Here is a 17185-nt window from a genome sequence, read left to right as displayed (position 1 = left end):
ATTCCCAAGACAGATGACTGAATGGCATCACAAAACCTCAATTTAACTTTAAGGGTAAAGTCAATGGGGATAGGAAGACATTTAAGGAAGTAACTTATTTCAGAGAACGTAGTTAAAGACATGAGGCAGGCAGAGATTTAGAGATTGGTGTGTTGAAGGAAACTAATAGCTCAGGTTAGCAGAAAGATTTGAAAGAATTCTTGGAACTTTCAATTTTAGTTTCTCAAAAGCCAGGATAGTCCCTTAAAAGTTTTATGAAAGGGCAGAGAGAGGAAGCAGTCTGCTGAGGAATCATTCCTGCAGCACTACAGACATTGACTGAGGGCTTGGATTGGATCAGGGAGACCATTTAGGAGGATAGTGTAATAGTCCAGGCAAAAGAGCATGGCCCCACTGAAAGTAGGGGAAGAGAAAATTAAAATTAATGATTCTGTGTTCACTGGAAGTCTGATTACATGGGCCATCTCATTTATAGTACTTTAGCCACTGAAGAAATTAAGTGCTATCAGGCACACCTGCTTTTAACTTGAGCATCACTCAAAAATAGAGCTCAAGCTAAGTAAAATGCAATTTTCTCAATATGGGACATTAGCTAAAAACAAGTGAGCACAGCAGCTCCTAATTGCTAGACTGGTGACTTCTTACCAAGGTGGGGAGATCAGTTTGAAATAACAACAAAACTGGATGTATTGTGTAAAAAAACATCCCTCTAAAGGCAATCTGGCGAAGGGGAGGTCTGCAAACTCCAAACCTGCTACAGACAGTAAATTTAAATTTTTTTCAAGTTCCTGGGAATAGAACAAATATGCACAGTGTAAATGACATTTCTAATGTTTTTAACATTAGAATTTGGGGACAGTTACGGTCGTAATTGCTGCCTTTTGCCATCATCCTAAAATATTTAACTGATAGAGACCTATTCTCCAATCACATACTTCTCAGATCACAGTTAAGATGTTGGCACACAGCACACTGGGGAACAGTGAGGGAGGGGAGGGAATAAAGTCTGTCACAAATCAAATTTCTATTAAAAAGAGTTAAAATGTGGAAATGTAAATCTTTTACTTATTTTCTTTGACTATAGCCAATTCAAAACTATACCAAAAATAAGATCACTCTCCTCTTGTGGCATTATACCATGCTTTCTTGAATGTAAAGGAAGAGACCAGTATGCCAGGTTACTAGGGATTTTTATCACACTGCTTATTTCCATGGGAGAAAGTGAAAATGTGATGTTCCAAGTTTTTTTTTTTAAGTTGGTTATCAATGACCACAAGATGATATACTTCAGATTCTTTCAATTATATTTAACCTCAGGGAAGGAGAGGGAAGATGGCAGAGTAGGGGGATCCTATGCTCACCCATTCCACAAATACTTGGAGGCAAGAACTATATGTATTGCAGCTTACTCTGAAAACAAAGACTGACAGAACAGATCTTCCACAGCTAGTTGTAAAGAGAAAGTGACATCAAAAGGAGTCGATGGGGAGCAGATGCAAACAGGAACCAAATCCCCAGTTGGGACTATTCACAAATAAGAGGGTCATCACAAGCACAGAGGAATGAAAGGATCAGACTGATACCCAACACCAACATCCCTGGGCACCTGCACTGGAAAGACAAGTCCCCATAATGTCTGGCGTTTAAAATAGGTTGAGCTACACTTTGGGAGCTAAAACTCAGCAGGCTCAACTCAGAGAACTAGAGGGCAATTAGGAAACCAAGTCCCACCCTTAAAGAGCTAGCATACTAAATAACTCAACCTAAGACAGCACAACAGCAGCACTTTGAAATATTTATAAAGGATATATACATAAAGGAGATTTATTGACTGATTTAGGATATGTGCACGAGGGGCAGAAATCTGCAGATTTCTTCAGGAACAACAGTGTTGTCAGGCACCATTTTTCTTGCTCTCCCCCAGTCCAGATAGCCAATGCTTGAAAGCCAGTTCTAGCACTCGCCGTCTACCTTGTTGGAACTACATGCCCCACCTCAGCGTTCCCCTGCAATCTGTCCCACCTGACCTGACCACCCCAGCAGACAGGCCTCCAAAATAACTCCTGCCCCGAGTAGAGGGGTTAGATAAACCCACACACCAGTGCTCAAATTTCCTGCAGCAGACCTCTTAGGTGGCTGTACAGGGAGCAAACTTTGCCCTTTGGTTCACCCCTGGCTATCACAGCAATTTCATATTCCCAGGCTGTGCCCTGGACTTACCCACCAGCAAGCCCGCAGCAACTGCAGCCAGGCCTTTTAACAACACAGTGAGCAAATGCTGCCCACTACAGCAGGTGAACTGTGTCATTGCATCCCCATCCAATAGCTTGCTCACGGCAATCCCAGCTCAGTCACAATAGTAGGGAGCATGGAGACCACACAGGGAACAACCCTGGAGTACAGGTTCCTGGTGACCAGGGGGGTTGAATAGGACACAACAAGGACCTTTCTACACAAGACTAATGCTTTCCAGACAGGGAGATTTAGCTGACTACCTAATATATAGAAACAAACAGACGAAATGAGGAGACAGAGGAATGTGTTACAAATAAAATAGCAAGACAAATGTCACAGAAAAAGAGCTAAATGAAACAGAGATAGGCATTATGCCTGATAAAGAATTCAAAGTAATGGGTCATAAAATGTTCATCAGACTTGAGAGAACAATGGATAAACTCAGTGAGAACTTCAACAAAGAGAAAAAGAAGAATGAGTCAGAGCTGAAAAATAATTAAAACATACACCAGAGGGAATCAAGAGTCAATTAGAAGATGCAGAAAAAATAGATCAGTGATCTGGAACACAGGGTAATGAAAAGCAACCAGCTGAAACAGCAGAGAATAATTAAAAAATTAGGATAAATTCAGGAACCTCTGTTACATCATCAAGTGTGGTAATATTCCTATGATAGGAGTTTCAGGTGAAGAAGAGAGACAAGGTGGAAGGTTACTTAAAGAAATAATAGCTTAAAACTTCCCTAATCTGGGTAAGGAAATGGACATTCATGTCCATAAAGTACAGAGACCCAAAACAAGATGAACCCAAGCAGGTCTACACAAAGACACATATTAAAATGGCAAAAATTAAAGAACTAAAAATAAAAGAGAGAATTTTAAAAAGCCACAAGAAGGGTACCTAGGTAGCTCAGTTGGCTAAGTGGCTGACTCTTGATTTTGGCTCAGGTCATGATCTTAGGGTTTGTGAGTTCAAGCACAGCAGGCTCTGCACCGACAGCACACAGCCTACTTGGCATTATCTCTCTCCCTCTCTCTACCTCTCCCCTGCTCATGTGTATACACTCTCTTTCTCAAAATCAATAAATATTTTTAAAAAGCAACAAAAGAAAACAGTTAACATGCAAAGGAAACTCAATAAGGCTATCAGGTGGTTTTTCAGCAGAAATCTTGTAGACCAGAAGGGAATGGTACACTATATTCAAAGCATTAAAAGGGAAAAACATACAATGAAGAATATTCAGCAAAGTTATTCAAAATTGAAGAGATATAAATGTATTCCCAGGCAAACAAAAGTTCATCACCACTAAACCAGCCTTACAAGATACATTAAAGAAAATTCTGTAAGTGGAAAAAAAGTCCATAGCTAGAAGAAAATTATGAAAGGTAAATGTTTCACTAGTAAAAGCAAACACATAGTAAATATATTAGTCACTTATAAAGCCATTATGGAGATTAAAACATAAAAATAGTAAAAATAAGTAGTATCTACAAATATTAGTGAAGAAATATACTAAATAAACAGATGTAAAATGTGACATAATATACATAGAGCAGAGAGTAAAAATTGAGTGCTTTTAGAAATTTTTTGAATTTTTAAAAAATCTTTATTTATTTTTGAGAGAGAGAGAGAGAGACAGAGACAGAGACAGAGCGTGAGTGGAGGAGGAACAGAGAGAGGGAGACACAGAATCCGAAGCAGGCTTCAGGCTCTGAGCTGTCAGCATAGAGCCTGATGCGGGGCTCAAACTCACAAACCGTGAGATCATGACCTGATGCTGAAGTCAGATGCTTAACCAACTGACCCACCCAGGCACCCCAGAAATTTTTTGAATTTAAGTGATCACGAACTCAACTGCTCTACATGTAGAATGTTATGTATGAACTCCATAATAACCACAAATTAAAAAAAAAAAAAACTCTAGTAAAGAAATAAACAAGAAATAAAGGGAAATGAATCCAGGCATAATGTTAAAGAAAGCTATTAAACCAATAGAGAAGACACAAGAGAAAGAAAGAAACAGAAAAGAACTACAAAACAACAAGAAAACAATTAACAAAATTTCCATAAGTAGGTACCTATCAATAATTACCTTAATATAAGCAGACTAAATCAATAAATAAATAGAGTGACTTAGAGTGACTTAATGGATAAGGAAAACAAGCCCCATGTATGTGCTTCCTATAAAAGACTCACTTCATATAGACTAAAAGTAAAGGGATGGAAAAATATATATTTCATGCAAATGGACATTAACAAGAAAAAAAAGCAGGTAGGAATACTTTTATCAGACAAAGTAGACTTTCTTTTTTTTTAATGTTTTTATTTATTTTTGAGACAGAGACCGACCATGAGCAGGGGAGGGGCAGAGAAAGAGGGAGACACAGAATCTGAAGCAGGGTCCAGGTTCTGAGCTGTCAGCACAGAGCCTGAGATGGGGTTTGAACTCAAGGACTGTGAGATCATGACCTGAGCTGAAGTTGGACACTTAACTGACTGAGCCACCCAGGAGCCCCCAAAGTAGACTTTCAAACAAAGACTGTGACAAGAGATAAAGAAAGGAATTACATAATGATGAAAAGATCAATCCAACAAGAAGATTTAACAACTATAAATATCTATGCACCCAATATAGGAGTACCTAAATTCATAAAGCTAATATTAATAGACATAAAAGGAGAAATTAAAAGTAATATACCAATATTAGGGGACTTTAACACCTCACTTAAATCAATGTATAGATCATACAACTAGAAAATAAACAAAGAAACTGGCTTTGATCTACACATTAGACCAGATGGACTTCACAAATATACAGAACATGCCACCCATACACAGAATACACATTCTTTTCAAGTGCATATGGAACATACTTCAGAATAGATCACATGCTAGACCATAAACAAACCCCCCCAAATTTAAAAAGAATAAAATCACATTAAGCATCTTTTCTGACCACAGTGGTGTGAAGTTAGGAATCAAAAGAAAAGAACTGGAAAAAAAAAAAAAACAAAAAAACAAAAAACACAAGAACATGGAAGCTGAACAATAGGCTACTAAAAAACTAATGGGTCAATGAAAAAAATAAGACAAAATAAAAAAATACATGGAGACAAATGAAAGTGAAAAACACAATGGTCCTAAATCTTTGGGATACAACAAAATCAGTTCTAAAAGGCAACTTTACAGCAATACAGGCATACCATAGGAAACAAGAACATTCTCAAATAAACAACTGATCCTTACACCTAAAGGAACTAGAGAAAGAAAAAAACAACTTGATAGAAGGAAGAAAGTAGTTAAAATTAGAGTGGAAATACATTAAATCAAGACTAAAGAAACAATAGAAAAGACCAATGATTCTCAGAACTGGCTCATTGAAAACAAATTTGATAAACCTTTAGCCAGACTCATTAAAAAAATAGAGAAAACTCAAAATTAGAAACAAAATAGAAATAAAATGGACACCACAGAAATACAAAATATTAGAAAATATCTCAACATAAAAAGTTATATGCTAACAAACTGGACAATCTAGAATAAATATATAAATTCCTAGAGATACACAATCTTTCAAAACTGAATTAGACAAAACTGGAAAACTTAAACAGACTCTTTATTAGTAAGGAAATTGAATCAGTAATCAAAAACAAAACAAAACAAAAAAACAAAAAACTCCTAACAAATAAAAGTCCAGGACCAAATGGCCTCACAGGTAAATTTTACCAAACACTTAAAGAAGAGTTAATACCTATTATTCTCAAACTATTCCAAAAAAAAATAGAAGAAAAAGGAAAATTACCAAACTATTCTACACACTATCACTACTGTGATACCAAAATAAGACACTCCCCCTCCCCCCAAAAAAACAACCCTGATGAACATAGGTGCAAAAATCCTCAAAATATTAGCAAATCACATTCAACAATTCATTAAAACAATCTTTTACCATGATCAAGTGGGATTCATTTTAGGAAGGCAAGATTCAATATCCACAAATCAATCAATGTGGTTTATCACATTAACAAAGGAAAGGACAAAAACCATATGATCATCTTGAAAAAGAAAACCAAAGCTGGATGTATCACAATCCTGGACTTCAAGCTATATTACAAGGCTGTGATCATCAAGACAGTGTGGTACTGGCACAAAAACACTCAGATCAATGGAACAGAATAGAGAACCCAGAAATGGACCCACAAAGGTAAGGCCTACTAATCTTTGACAAAGAAGGAGAGACTATCTAATAGGATAAAGACAGTCTCTCAGCAAATTTTGCTGGGAAAACTGGACAGCAACATGTGCAGAAAAATGAACCTGGACCACTTTCTTACACCATACACAAAAATAAACTCAAAATGGATGAAAGACCTAAACATAAGACAGGAAGCCATCAAAATCCTAGAGGAGAAAGCAGGCAAAACCTCTTTGACCTTGGCCACAGCAACTCTTACTCAACATGTCTCTAGAGACAAGGGAAACCAAAGCAAAAATGAACTATTGAGACCTCATCAAAATAAAAAGCTTCTGCACAGCAAAGGAAACAATCAGCAAAACTAAAAGGGAACTGATGAAATGAGAAGATATTTGCAAATGACATATCATATAAAGGGTTAGTATCCAAAATCTAAAAAGAACTTATCAAACTCAACACCCAAAGAAACACATAATCCAGTGAAGAGATGGGCAAAAGACATGAATAGGCACTTCTCCAGAGAAGACATGCAGATAGCTGACAGACACATGAAAAAATGCTTAACGTCACTCATCATCAGGGAAATACAAATCAAAACCACAATGAGATAACACCTCACACCTGTCAGAATGGCTAATATTAACAACTCCGGAAACAACAGATATTAATGAGGATTTAGAGAAAGAGGACCTCTTTTGCACTGCTGGTGGGAATGCAAACTTGTGCAGCTACTCTGGAAAACAGAATGGAGGTTTCTCAAAAAAGTTAAAAATAGAACTACCCTGTGACCCAGCAATTGCACTACTAGGTATCTATCCAAGGGATTGGGTGTGCTGTTTCAAAGGGGCACATGCACCCCGATGTTTACAACAGTGCTATCGACAATAGCCAAAGTATGGGAAGAGCCCAAATGTCCATTGATGGACAAATAGATAAAGAAGATGTAGTGTGTATGTATGTGTGTGTGTGTGTGTGTGTGTGTATATATATATATATATATATATATATAGTGGAATATTACTTGGCAATCATAAAGAATGAAATCTTACCATTTGCAACTACGTGGATGGAACTAGAGGGTGTTATGCTAAGTGAAATTAGTCAATATCATATGACCTCACTCATATGAGAAGTTTAAGATACAAAACAGATGAACATAAGGGAAATGAAGCAAAAATAATATAAAAACAGGGAGGGGGACAAAATATAAGAGACTCTCAAACAGAGGGTTTCTGGAGAGGTTGTGGGAGGGGGGATGGGCTTAATGGGAAAGGGGAATTAAGGAATCTACTCCTGAAATCATTGTTGCACTATATGCTAACTAACTTGGGTGTAAATTGAAAAGTAAATTAAAAGAAAAAAACCCCACATGATCATCTTAATAGACACAGAAAAGACATTTGAGAAAATTTAATGTCCATTCATGATAAAACCTCTCCACAAAGTGGATTTAGAGATAACATACCTCAACATAATAAAGCCAGTATATGGAAAACCCACAGATAACATCATACTTAATGAGGAAAAACTGAAAGCTTCTCCTCCAAGACAAGGTACAAGATAAGGAGGTCTTCCCACTACTTTTATTCAACATTGTACTGGGAATCCTGGCTGTAACTATCAGATCAGAAAAAGAAATAAAAATCACCCAAAGTAGTATAGAAGAAACAAAACTATCACTATTTGCAGATGAAATAATACTTCATGTAAAGGACACTAAAGACTCCACCAAATAACTGTTAGAATGAATAAATGAATTGAGTAAAGTTTCAGAATACAAAATTAGCATACAGAAATTTGTTTTCTATATACTGACAACAAAGTAGTAGAAAGAGAAATAAAGAAAACAGTCCCAGGGCACCTGGGTGGCTCAGTTAAATGTCTGACTTTGGTTCATGTCATGATCTCATGGCTCATGGGTTTGAGCCCCACATTGGGCTCTGTGCTGATGGCTCAGCGTCTGGAGCCTGCTTTGGATTCTGTCTCTCTCTTTGTCCCTCCCCTGCTCACACTCTCTCTCTCCTTAAAAAAATAAACATTAAAAAAAATTAAATAATAAAATACCTAGGAATAAACTTAACCAAGGAGGTGAAAGACTTATACTATGAAAACTTTAAGACATAGATGAAAGAAATTGAAGATGACAGAAACAAATGGAAAGATATTCCATGCTCATGGACTGAAGGAATCAATATTGTTAAAATGCCCATAATATACCCAAAGAAACTTACATATTCAAAGCAATCCCTATTAATATACTAACAGCATTTTTCATAGAACTAGAACAAATAATCCTAAAATTTGTATGGATCCACAAAAGACCTTGGATAACCAAAGCAATCTGGGGAAAGAACAAAGCTGAAAATATCACAATTCCAGATCAAGATATATTACAAAGCTATAGCAATTCGAACAACACGGAAATGTCACCAAAATAGATATATAGATCAATAGAAAAGAATAGAGTCCAGAAATAAATGACACTTATATGGCTAACTAATCTATGACAATGAAGGCAATAACACAATGGAGAAAAGACAGGACTTCAGTAAATAGTGCTGGGAAAACTGGACAGTTACATGGAGAAGAATGAAACTGGACCACTTATACCATGCACAAAAATAAACTCAAAACGGATTTAATACTTAAGTTGGAAACTGGAAACCATAAGCTCCCTGGAAGAAAACATAGTAATAATCTCTTGTATATCAGCATTAGCAACATACTTGAGTATGTCTCCTGAGGCAAGAGAAACAAGAGCAAACATAAACTCTTGGGTCTGCATCAAATTCAAAAGTTTTTGCACAACAGAGGGAACCATCAACAAAACAAAAGTCAACCTACTGAATGGGAAAAGATAGTTGGAAATGATATATCCAACAACAGGTTAATATCCAAAATATGTAAAGAACTTATACAAGTCAACACACACACACACACACACACACACACACACACACACACTTACAAATAGTCCAATTAAAAGATGGGCAGAAAACCTTAACAGACATTTTTCCAAAGATACATAAGTGGCAAACAGATACATGAAAGATGCTGAACATCACTCATCATCTGGGAAATACAAATCAAAATCACCATATTACCCCACACCAGTCAGAATGGAAAGTATCAAAAAGACAAGAAATAACAAATGTCAGCAATGATATGGAGAAAAGGGAACTCTTGTGCATTGTTGGTGGGAATATAAATTGGTGCAACCATGCCATAATATGGAGGTCTTTAAAAATTTTTAAATGAAAATACCGTATGATCCAGTATAATTTCTGTACTGGATATTTAACCAAAGAAAACAAAAACTCTAATTTGAAAAGATATATGTACCTTCACATTTATTGCAATATTATTTATAATAGCCAAGATATGGACATGGTCTAAGTGTAAATACATAGATGAATGAATAAAGAAGTTGCAATATATGAACCTACAAAGGAATATTACTCAGCCATAACAGAGAATGTGATATTGCCGTTTGTGACAACATGGATGGACCTAGAGAGTATTATGCTAAGTGAAATAAGTCAAAGACAAATACCATATAATTTCACTTATATGTGGGCTCTAGAAAACAAAACAATGAACAACAACAACAAAAAACCAGACTCCAATACAGAGAATGATCTGGTAGTTGAAGAGGCAAGAGGGGTGGGGAAATGGGCAAAATAGGCAAAGGGAATTAAGAGGTACAAATTTCTAGTTATAAAATAAAGCACAAAGATGAAAAATACAGCAAAGTTATTATAATCAATAATATTGTGATGATGTTGTATGGCGACAGATGGTGACTATACTTATGTGCGACATTGTATTCCAAATATATGTCAATAATTTAAAAAGAAAAAACAAAACTTTAGACCCAGCTCTCAATCTCCTGTTCTTCCTCCATGATCTCTATGCCCAGGACACACTTGATGTTTGACATTCTTGGAATATATTACACTTCTTTACCTCTGTTTCTTTTGCCCTACATGTCCTTCCTCTTCCTTCACCCCCTTGTCTCTTTGAAGTGTTATCTGACTGTTCTACTGTAAGCCATGCCCTCAGCATCCTCACATACCTGTAAGTGAAACACCTATCTTGCTTTACAAGATTTGTGAGTTTGGGGGCTTTCTCCACTAAAAGACTGCAAAGCTCTTAAGGGGAATGACTGTTTTTCTTACATTTGCAGCATGCCTGACTCATATCAGTGCTTAATCAATGTTTAGAGAAGTTTTAGTAAATATTGAAGCAGGAACATCAGGAAGTGTTATATTTAAGATAATTTTCTATGTCACAAGCTGAATGAAAACATTTTTAAGACATCTATTTTGACATGTGTCTTCTTCTGCTGGAAAGATAATTACTTCTTATCTTGGTCCTGTTAATTTAGCAAGTATTTCTTGAACATTTCTGAGTCTAAACCTTGTGATGTTGTGATCAAAGTTGAATAAAATTGTGTCCTCACCCTCACAATGAGCTTCTGAAGAATAACAGTTCATTAGGCTATGCTAAAATGCGTTCATAGGGTCAACCCTATGCTCAGACAGCAGAGCTGAGAAAAGGAGAAATTAATTATAATGTTAATGATGATTAGAGATTGGGTCTGGGAGGCTTCCTGATTTAGGTAGATAGTAGCTTACACTGACTTCTTAGATTTGAGTCATATTCTTTCACAGGCTTGGAAAGTCATAAGTCCTCTGAGAAATGGAAAATGCAAGTCCTCAATCCTGCATATAATCTTCTCTTCTCTTCCCAATTAAACTGAAACACTTGAAAGCAGCCTTTAAGAGACTGCTTGAGGGGTAGGGTTTTTTCATCTTAACTCTGAAGCTCAGTATTTGGGATTTAGTCAGCAGTAGGAGATAGATTATTAAGACAGTGAGTGAATACTATGTAATGATTACTCTGTAAAAGTTAAATGCATAATAGAAAAGAGAAGAAATAAAGGTATTGATGAGAACATCATTTAAAGTCTCAAAGCCTTGGCATAAACTGCTTATATACTAAGTGGAGTCAGTTTCCAAGTGCTCTGACCTAGGTAGCAGGAAGGAGACCTGTGTGCCACAGCAAGAGATGTAATTTTCAAATGCTTTTGGAAGATAAGCAGAAACTGTGGGTGCCTTAAACAGGATATTTCAAATATCCAGGCTAGGAGCTGATTTGGAGGATGCTGAGGGTTGTTTTTTGACTTTAGTCAATCCCAGAAGATCTATCATGGATTCAATATGATAAATCATATGGAGCAATGGAAAAAGCATAGGCTTTTGAGGCTGGCAGACTTGGACTGGTTTCTAATGCCACCACTCTGTGCCATTAGGCAAGTTGCTCCGTTTCCCTGAGGCTCAGTCACCTCATCCACACAATAAATAGAAACTGTAATTCACATGCTTTTGCCTCAGTGCTACTTACTGTGAGCTTAATGAGGGATGGTTGTTTTATTATGGTCCTATGGGCAGAGGCTAAGAGATTAACTTGGGCAAACATAGAAGGCACACACTAGCAACCTTATCATAAGGACAGTCATCATTTATTGACCAGTAACCATGTGCCAAGCACTGTGTGCTTCATGTGTTTTATCTGAGGCTTTTAATCTGCACTGTTGTAGGGCATGGCAGGAGGGAAATGAGCAGGAAAATGGCACTGAGTTCTCAGGCATGTGAAGAAGGCCTTGATCTTGAAAGAGACCCTGAATTTTCTCAGTCCCATGCTTTTGCTCAAATGGTTTTCTCTTAGGAAATCTTTCTCTACCTGTAAATATCCTACATGTGCTTCAAGGCACTACCTATATGGCACCTTATCCATATGATGGCTCCCTAAACATCCCCCATGAGTTAGCTGCCACTCCTGTGTTCTGGTAGCACCTGCCCATATAGCGTTTTTATAGTTACTAGCTATGGTGTAATTGTTTAAGTTGCCCATGTCCTATGTCCCAATAGCTTCACGGGAGGAAGAAATGTCTTATTCATGTTTGTATCCTCAGTATCCTGCACAGAGCTTGACATACAGTAAGTGAAAAGCATATATTGATTTTTAAAATATATAAATTTGCTTTGGAAGCATTTCTACCTATCATGTTAGTGCCCTTTCCCTCGTGGCATAAACAGCCCAGCATCAACACAGACCTCTGTCTTCAGTTCCACTTGCAAAGAACCAACTATTAGCAAGAGATAAAAATGTTCCCTCTGTATGTAAACAAATGACAAGGGCTGCTGGAGTTTATGCAATAGTATTTTGTTGCATTATTTAAATAACAACTGGACAAGCAGGTGATAATTTAAGTGAATGTAAATGAAGTCTGGATGCCCTGAGGTCTTCATTTCCACAATTATTTCCTATATGAAGCTAAATTCATGTAGGTATCCACTGGATTTCAGTGACCAACCAGGGAAGACCATCAGGGAGCTCTCCAGAGAAGATAACTCTCAGCCTTGGGACTGGAGCAAAGTTAATTTCTCTTTTAACAAACTGACAGCTTCCTCCCTCTTCTGTTTTCTAGTGCCTCCTTCAGATCTGGCTGCTCCACACTGACCCACCAATGTTTGTATCCTCAGAAAAGGAAACTGAAGCAGACCAAAGACCCAGCATCAGAGGAAACTCAATTCCAAGATGCCTGCTGTGCAGTGGCCTTGCTTTCCCCATAATGTCAAAATAAATATAAAAGAATTACCTCAAAATGAAGGGCATCACAGTCAAGGGTTAACTCTGTATTCTGAATGCTCCTATATCAGTTTCACAGATAAAGGTGAGGAGTGAAAACTCCATGAAAGGCAGTTCTCACCAAGGCTTCTAAATGCTGCAGCAAGCACAAGTTACCATCTGAAACCAAGGCAGCCTCATTAGCTTACTGAACAATTACCGTATACTAGTGGTTATAATTTATTTATCTCATTAATCCTCATGACAGTGAGATAAGTGCTATGATGATGGCTCCTTCACAGAGGGAGATAAAATTTTCCTTTCTCTTAGATAGGATCTTGTCTTGGGTTCCCTAGACTTTAGAATTTCACAGGGTAGTAAAACATCCCAATAAAATGTGAGGTCGTTAATTTTAATAAAAGTGGATACTTTCTTCAAAGCAGCAAGTGCTATCTATTATTAGCATCATTTAATTAAAATGGGCATTTGCTACCATAAAAGAGCATATTTAAGAAAGACTAAAGAGAGTCCTTCCACCGAGTGCATCTTTCTGTGTGGAAAACACGCAGACTCTAATATCCAGCAATTCTACCTCCAGGTTTGTATCTGAGAATGACTATTGTCCATATACCCCAGGAGATGTGCGCAGAAATGTTAAGGCAGCCTTCGTCATACTAGAAGTATCTGGGAAATAATACAGATGACCATCTACAGGAGAATAATAACGAATAAACATGTGAAATATTTAACATAGTTAAATAATACACAACAGTTAGGATAAGTGAACAGCTGCACGTAAAAAGTATGAATCTTAATAAAAGATACACTTTTAGGGATTCCATAGAAGTGTTTATGCATATATCTGTGTATATAATTGTTTATTATTTTTAATGTTATTTTTAAGAGAGAGAGAGAGTGTACAAGCAAGGGAGGGGAAGAGAGAGAGGGAGACAGAAGCTGAAGCAGGCTACGGGCTCTGAGCTCTCAGCACAGAGCCTGACCCACGAGGCTCAAAACCACGAGCCTCGAGATCATGACCTGGGCGGAAGTTGATGCTTAACCCACTAAGTCACCCAGGTGCCCATATACAATTGTTTAAAGGGTAAAATATCACAAGTAAAGGGAAGCATGGGAATGAGTTGAGTGGGAATTACATATACAAATAAAAGTTATGGTCCATGTTCTAGTTTCCATGTTGGGTAGGAGATATAAATTTATTTATTGAATTCAATTATTTCAAACAAGCAAGCAAAGAAAGAAAGAAGGGTTATGCATGGATGTAGGATAGGAATATGTCACAAGAATTATAATTATTAAAGTAATAATATTAATCCATCATTGTCACCTGAGATCCAAAGGCAAACTGAACACAAGACCACAAATCCCTCAGTGTATTTTTTTTTCATTTTCCTAAGGACCAGTTTTATATTATGGATTAGCATTAGGCAGTATGTAAATCCACTTATGGAATAGTAATGTAGCCCAACCAACTTAATTTTCCAAGAGATTAAGACTGTAAAGAGAACCCTAGAATTTGGATAATACCAAAACCTCTAATAGGGAGTTTGGATAACAAAGGACAGAGACAAAGGAAAACTCTGCTAAATGCACAAAGGACAGGCAAGAGATGACCAGACTTAGAAATGTTCAAATAGCATAAAGGTGACAGCCAGAGACACAGGGTAGGAAATAAATGAAGGGACAGCTGGAAAGAACATAATCATCTATTAACAGTACTGCCACTAAAATTACTTATTAATTTACATCTCTTTCCTCTCTGAAATAGGAAATTTACTCTAATGTAGAAGGAAGACAATGGGGAGCTATAGTTCTCATGGACTTCCCCTCAGCACTGTAGCAGATAAAGTTTCCACTTATTCTACTTACTGGCAGGACTTGTATGGGGAGACCTGCCAAAGTTATAATCCAGTTTACAAAATGCTATAATAATTAGTTTAACTGCCTTTTCAGTGATTGATCTCAACTTATCACTACCCTATTTCAACCTCATCATCAGCCTTCCTAGATTGTAGGATAGAGTTGAAGCTCCTATAGGGCATTCTATGATGTGGCCTTGTCTACCTGCCCAACTTTATCCACCTCTTTCACAGGCACCTTATCCCAGTTTCCTTGAATTGACTGCTGTCTCTTGACTGCATCATGTACTCTCACCCTTTGCACATTTTGCTACTGGTAGGCTGTTTCCTCCATTATTATCTAAGTAATCCTGACAGTCCTCCAGTATATCCAGCTCAGGCATCCCATCTCCAGGAAACCGTCCTTAACCACCCAGGCAGAAAGGCTGTTCCTCTAAGCACCTCTATCATATTTATAGTAACCATGGCTTACATTTTGGCATCTGCTCCACACTTAGTGTTTTTTGAGGGAGATATTTATGTTCTTCAGTACCTTTTGGGAATGAGGCAAGGTGTACACACAACTGTGTGGTCATTTTATGTCTCTACTGCCAGTAAGAAGCCAATGTGTATGTTGTTCAGTAAACATTTGCCAAATGGATGGAATGTCGAAGATAATTCTATAGCCAAAAGTAACATGCAGTAAGTAAAACGGGGTTTACTTTAATCTGGACATTGGCAGATTTGGTATTTAATTCAGCTAGCGGGTGGGTTCAGAGAGGGCCTAGCTATCTGTACAAGAGGGAGGCTATGGAAGGGATTTAAGCATCAAATTTTTAATGGAAGGTTGTACTCTGCCAATGTTCTCTAGCTGTCCTGACTCAGGGTTTCTAGGACCTTTTGACAGTGCCTTTCATCATTTGGTTCTGAGCTAATCTGGCATGTGGTACAAGATAGGCTTCTAGACCCTGATGCACAGGTATACCCACTGTAGCTCAATCTCAGAAGGGCAGTTTGGCTGCATATACTAAGTGTGCACACAGAAATTGCTGGATCTCCCTTTCAGATGTAAAGGGACTTGTCACTAAATAACATATCTTTTCAATAGACAGCAATTTGAAGCATCCTATTTGAGTTTCTTCTGGGGAACAGTTGCAACAGTACCTCTAAAATGCCAGTGAATCATCTCTGACTAGAGCCTAAATTTGTAAAATGAAGCCATCTGTATTGCACTGGGAAAATATCATGTGGCATAATTAATTCTTTGGATGTGATGATTACTTAGGATCACAGAAATATAGTGTTACAAGGGCCCTCGGGGCCTTATCAAAAATTCCCAGATTCCTCCATAGACCTGTATTTAAACTTACCAAAAGCATAATTACACTGTTCTTTAGATTATCTAGTCACAACTTAAATATTGCCACTAATAAGCTTATGAAATTAGACAGATAACTTAATCTCTCTAGGCCTCAGTGTATCATTTTTAAAAGCGGGGGCAGGAACACATTTTTTTTTTCCAAACAGACACTGTGATGCGAGTGTCTGTATACAGCCCCTTCACAGTTATTGGAAAATAGAGGATTACCTAAGGTAGATAGCATTCCAGTTTTGTATTGTTTAAAATACAGAATCTGCTATTTTCTTGCATGCTTCTGCCTCTGATTTTGCTAGGAAAAAACACCACAAAATTTGACATTAAAGTCACAGTCACTAGAACTGGCAATGGCCTAACTACGTCCTAGTTTCAATAGTCATTGCATTACCAGCCCCACTGAGACGTGATCTGGTGTAGACACTACAAGATTTGAGCCATAAAATAGGATAAGGATAGAAATCAGATGATCACCATCTGTGAGACTCTAGGTAAGTCACAGCATTGTTTATCATCTGGACTTCACATCTAATAATAGCTTTCTGACAGAGCATCTTATCTTGGTTCCCCACGAAGCAGGCTCTGAAACAAAGGCTTTTGTGGGAGTACCCTACTGGGGGGTGTGTGATTCCAGTAACACACATGGGGGACAGGGGAACAAAGCAGGAAAGGAGCCAGAACACATAGAGGAATATATTATTATATTAACAACATGTAATCTATATTAATAATGCCATATATTAATAATTATATAATTAATATATAATATATAATATAACTATATATTATATATTATATATAATAATATATATGATTATATATAATATGTAATATTATATTAATTATAATTATTATATAATAATGTAATATACTATTGGCTGTTTGATCCAA

General features: G+C 37.1%; 2 long non-coding RNA genes across 2 annotated transcripts in view; one reads left to right on the top strand and one right to left on the bottom strand.

Moving 5' to 3' along the window:
- LOC123601049 overlaps positions 1-13110 on the top strand; it is a 177964-nt gene extending 164854 nt beyond the window's left edge. Inside the window, exon 5 of the long non-coding RNA XR_006713949.1 lies at positions 12924-13110. This is a non-coding gene — a long non-coding RNA (uncharacterized LOC123601049). The remainder of the gene's footprint in view (positions 1-12923) is intronic.
- LOC123601051 overlaps positions 1-17185 on the bottom strand; it is a 155613-nt gene that overhangs the window by 90715 nt on the left and 47713 nt on the right. The gene's annotated exons all lie outside the window — the stretch shown is intronic.

Source organism: Leopardus geoffroyi, chromosome D1 (genome assembly GCF_018350155.1).
Source record: "Leopardus geoffroyi isolate Oge1 chromosome D1, O.geoffroyi_Oge1_pat1.0, whole genome shotgun sequence".
NCBI lineage: Eukaryota > Metazoa > Chordata > Mammalia > Carnivora > Felidae > Leopardus > Leopardus geoffroyi.
This window is presented reverse-complemented; position numbering and strand designations above follow the sequence as displayed.